A 5,903-nucleotide genomic window follows, 5' to 3' on the forward strand; every position below is an offset into this window, starting at 1 on the left:
GCAGCTTATCTACACCTTGATTGTTTGGCAGAGTTTTGAATCTTTTCCATCGCAAAATTGAGGCATTTTGGCAGATACTTTCTTCGTTCAAAGAAGACTACACAAAAACTCCTTGCTTCCCATTCTCACATTAAATGATCCCAAGCTTGGCCAAAGCATGTAAACATGAGGTAGTGATTTCATAAACATCTTAAGGGCTGTTTTTTTCCAACACCATTTATATGCCCTGTAATAATCAGGCTCGTATCCAGGGGGGCATGGATAGATGCCTCAATTTTACGATGGAAAAGATTCAAAACTCTGCCAAACAATCAAGGTGTAGATAAGCTGCCACCAACTGCAAGAGCCTTATATCAGCATATAATGCATGCACATCTGCAGGTCAATATATGGAGCCAGGATTCTGTTATTCATCCAGAAATCCCTGATCCATGCAAACTGGGCTGGTTTTATGGAAGATGGTAAATTGAGACCTGTCTTGTCAGAAAAGCAGGCTGGCCCTGAAGCAGTTGCTGAGCTGTTGTCTAGCGTTTCTCATTCATCAGACAATGACAGTAATGAAGAAAGTGATAATGAACATTAGCATATTATAAAATCACTGATGTAGGTAAATATAAGTAAATCACAGTATGTAATATGGTTACATAATACACATCTAGATGTGTATAATACTAACACACACACACACCCACACATTATACATACATACATATATATATATATATATACATGTATATATATATGTATATATATGTATATATATATATATATATGTATATATGTATATATGCATATATATGTATATATACGTATATATGTATATATACGTATATAATATATACATATATAAATATATATACACATATATATATCAAGCTATTGCTGATTGTTGTTTTCCAGTATGTATATATATATATATATATATATATATCATATATAAATATATATCATATATATTATGGTGATGATAATAACAGCATATGGCAATTGCATATAACTAGCTCTATCACAGTTTTTTGTACAGGTTATTATTATTATATTAATATGTATGCTAAAAAGCTAAAATAATGGAAAATGGCAGCCATTTTAACTTGCAATAGCTCAAAAATATGTACAATATTTAGTTAACTTTTGCTGTCATTGTTATGAGTGGATTTCCATTTGAATACTGCATTTTAATGACATAAATTTACAATATTAGTGACAATTTTAGGAAAAAATGGCGGCCATTTTGAAACGGCTGGAAACCCCCCTTACGTATGAAAAAAAAAATGTTGCACATACTTTTTTGATTTATCTATGTCTACTCTACATCATATCCAATTTTTAAAAAATATAGCCAAAAAAAATGCAACCAACCAAAGTTTGCTGGACTATATTTTCAGTGTGAATATTCACTGAAAAAATTTTAAGTGATCTCTTTTAGAGTGAAATTCGCTCTTTTGCATTTACATAGTAAATTTCATGTATTACTGTATTTTACCTTCACCGTAAGTTGTGGTAAGCTGTACCGCCGCCAAGAGTAAAATAACATTCACAGTGCCAAACATGGTGTCAACAGACCTTAAAGGGAAAAAAATCGATAAACGAATCATACAAACTATCTATTCCCAGCAGATATTACCATCGTATACTTATAAAATCAAGGAATATTGTGATCGAACAATATTATTGTTCATCTAGGACCTGAGGTTGTACCCACCCAATGCAAACAATGCCGTAGCCAGCTACTGGGACAGTTGGGACAGTCCCACATAATTTTTTATTGGGTCCACAAAGAATGGGTCCACATTTTAAAATTGGGCCCAGATTTCTCATATTTTGTGTAAAATGGGTCAACTTTTAACAAAATTGGTCCAGATTTCTCATATTTTGCGTAAAATGGCTAAATTTTAAAGAAAGTGTGTTTAGATTAATCATATATGATTAATCTAAACACGTGTTTAGATTAATCATATATGATTAAGTGTTTAAATTAATCATATATGATTAATCTAAACACATTTTCTTAAAAATTTACCCATTTATTATAGAAAAATCCTAAGTTTACGAGAATGTGTTTTTGGTGCAAAACCCCAGAAAACAGTTGGCAATGAATCATAATGTATATAAATATTATCTTTCTCTGAATTAAAAAAAAAATACTGATCCTTATTTTTTTGTTATTTTATATAATTTTTTAGAGCATTTTTATATTATTATTATTGGTAAAATCATTAATTACTTTTTCATGAACTCAATTCAAATTAAGTTTTGTTACTTTATTATTTTTCTTTTATGCCTTAAATCATTATTACTTGAAAATGTGTAAATATTTATTGACGTTACTTGCTTAAGTTAAATTGTATTTATTTTGTAAGCCTTTCCATTTTTATGTCTGCTTTTATATGTTTTAATTAGTAAAGAGGAAGAAAAAAATCGTATGTAGGCATAGTTCACTCTTCGACCGTTCAGATTTTTTTTTTTTTTGCTTAAATTGTTGTGGTTGAATAACGTACTGATTTTCCTCTCACGTTTTATAGCACTAAAGTTGCATTCACACCGAATTTCAATTCGGATTCGTTGTGAATGCAGCCTCATACAGTTACTGCATTCAAACTTGTCTTACCTCACACAAAATTGATAATTATAACTAAAACAGTAGATAGCTTTTAACAAGAATAAACGCTCCAAACTGTAAATCAGATAGGTCTATTTGTATCATAGGGACTAAGGGTTTTGCGATTTTTGAGATAAAAGGAGTTGAATGATTAAGTTTGTTACACCTTAATGATGGATCAAGTTTTCTGATTATAAATATTGGAAAGTTGAAAAATTTGAATTTAAATGAAAGGTGTCGGTTAATGTCTCCAACTTCAAAAATGACCAATAAGTCAATGACATTGATATTGACGAAGACATCGTTTATATTGACTTTAACGAAATGAAAGTTTTAGGCCTACAATGTTTCAGGGTCAGGGAAATTGGCATATCCAAATAAAAGGAAGGGGCACAGATCGAAAGCGACTGTCAGAATTTAAAATATCAAAACTGAAATCGCCCTCAATGCTCTTTGCTGAATCATAAATGCTGCCCAGTAGCTCGATAGCTATCAGATAAGTAATAATTCGTCAAATACCGTGGCTTCCAGGTGGCTTCGGGCGGCCCCCTGGCCTCCATCATCCAAATGAGACTCGATTCGCTCCACTAGCCCCCCCCCCCCGTCATGGCCTGTAGCCCCTCCGTCGGGCAGGTCCTGGCGCCATCACTGAAATGAGTAGGGGTGGGGGTGGTTATCCGTGAATCCGCGGTCCCGCTGGAGTTTTTTTGAGGGGAAGAGAAGAAGTCGTGGGCCCGAATTCCGATCGGATCCTATATCTATTAGGCCAAAGGTCAAGGTTTTATATCATATTGTCGATTTTATCCAAACACCGGGCTTAGATTATAATATACACCGGGATAAGATTACACTTTATTGGACAAAGCAAATTTGGAATGAGATTTCAATCGGTAGGCCTACATATCATAAGGCAATTGGAGCTGGCCTTAAACAAATTTTAGGCCTACTACACGACCTGTCTCTTATACACATCTAGATGTGTATAAGAGACAGGGGTATAGTACCCTGGATCCGTCCCAAAGTACTAGTGATGAGCAGCAATGTGCGCAGATCATCTCAGCATCTGTAAAACTTTTTCATACAGTGCGCATGATTGATTGTCAATTAATTGACCCGGGAACGGAAGTAATGCTTCGTGGCTTCTTATCAAAACCCAAATCTTTTACTGCATACTCTTACTATAGAATTGGAAATTTAGTTTGACCATGGACCTATTAATAATTAATAGGTCCATGGTTTGACTGTAAAACCTGTTTGTTCCTCACTGACTTAAATGTCTATGTAAATAAAAGATACGCCTAAGTTCATTAGGCTGTTGTGCTTATAAATGATGAAAAAGATGCATCCATGTGTATTTTCGAAACGTTATAAAACACTGTATAATACTTCGTGCCCTATTTGGCCTTGTTTCGTTTTCCTAGCAGCAATGGTAATATTTTGTGTTCATTGCCTCTATTGTGTGAGCGTTTCTTGACTGCACGCAGCAACTACTACAATGGTCTCTAAAAATTTACGGGCTTCATATATTTACATTTTCTACGGTCATCTTGCTGATATAGCCGTATACCAATCGAGCGTTTGTATATATAACTCTGTAAACAATAATTGATTGGATAGGCTTATATACTTAGTCCTCAATATCTTGTTTTTCAAGATATTCACCAAGCAAGAAGGTTTCATTAGTAAAAGCAAAGAAATAAAATGTATAGCCTATGTTCTTTTGGTAACAGCAGCAGAATGGATTATACAATAGGAATAAAAGGGTTTCTGCCACGTTGTAGTCTAAAACGCCATGCCGGTGTCACAGATTTCGACCGCATCATCAGCCTACGGGAAATTTATCTTTCGCTCATCCTAATTACATACTAAATGAGTCAGTGGTGGCGCCAGATGAGGCTGGGGACTATAGCCCTCCCCCACCCCTGTCTCTTATACACATCTAGATGTGTATAAGAGACGAAGACGAGTAAATTTTGTCGGGGAAAAAACATATTTAAAAAAATGATTTAATTTCATTAAACTATTTGTGTTAACAATAATAATAATAATAATAATAATAATAATAATAATAATAATAATAATAATAATAATAATAATAATAATAATAATAATAATAATAATAATTCAATGAGACTAATTAAAAATAATTGGCGTTCTGTTATGACAAATGCTCGTTTGGATATCCTCATGATGCTTGGAATACATCGTGATAGGGGAAGCAACCTCGAACTTGACAGCGTGGTTGACAGGTTTCATGCAAAATTTCCAAAATGTAGAATTTCACTTTCAAGAATGAGGATTTTAAAATAAATTAGATGGTTACATTGCATACTCTTTGTTTCTTGTTTTATTCAAAATGTTTTGGTTTTGGAAGCTGATTTCGACATTAGAAAACATAGCCTACATGAAGTCATATTATAGTAGCTCGATAGCTATCAGATAAGTAATAATTCGTCAAATACCGTGGCTTCCAGGTGGCTTCGGGCGGCCCCCTGGCCTCCATCATCCAAATGAGACTCGATTCGCTCCACTAGCCCCCCCCCCCCGTCATGGCCTGTAGCCCCTCCGTCGGGCAGGTCCTGGCGCCATCACTGAAATGAGTAGGGGTGGGGGTGGTTATCCGTGAATCCGCGGTCCCGCTGGAGTTTTTTTGAGGGGAAGAGAAGAAGTCGTGGGCCCGAATTCCGATCGGATCTATATCTATTAGGCCAAAGGTCAAGGTTTTATATCATATTGTCGATTTTATCCAAACACCGGGCTTAGATTATAATATACACCGGGATAAGATTACACTTTATTGGACAAAGCAAATTTGGAATGAGATTTCAATCGGTAGGCCTACATATCATAAGGCAATTGGAGCTGGCCTTAAACAAATTTTAGGCCTACTACACGACTATTGACACAAAAACAAGCACCTTCCGTAGGAACATATTAGACACCCCTAAAAGCACAATCCCTATGAGTCAGACAAATAATTATTAAATTATCATTTTTCTCTTTATTTTATTAAAAAGTCCGTGGCTCGTTTTGTACAGTATCTTACTATGGGTGCGCCGACTTTTTGGAGCCCAGTCGTCAGTGGCAACATATGAAACATTCCTTTTGTTCCTGCCGCCTATGCCGCCGTCTAAAATGGTATGGTATGGTCCGGGCACATCAATCAAATCATAATCATAATCTTTTCAATCAAAATCAACAGTTAACTATGTGCAAACACACGACAGAGAATACTGTATACTTAGTGTCGCAATTAGACTTGCCACAAGTCTCTAATTTATGGATTTTTCGTAGTACATTAGCG

The sequence above is a fragment of the Anneissia japonica genome, unplaced genomic scaffold, assembly GCF_011630105.1.
Source record: "Anneissia japonica isolate Jap-2015-1 unplaced genomic scaffold, ASM1163010v1 scaffold287936_len456577_cov159, whole genome shotgun sequence".
Lineage (NCBI taxonomy): Eukaryota > Metazoa > Echinodermata > Crinoidea > Comatulida > Comatulidae > Anneissia > Anneissia japonica.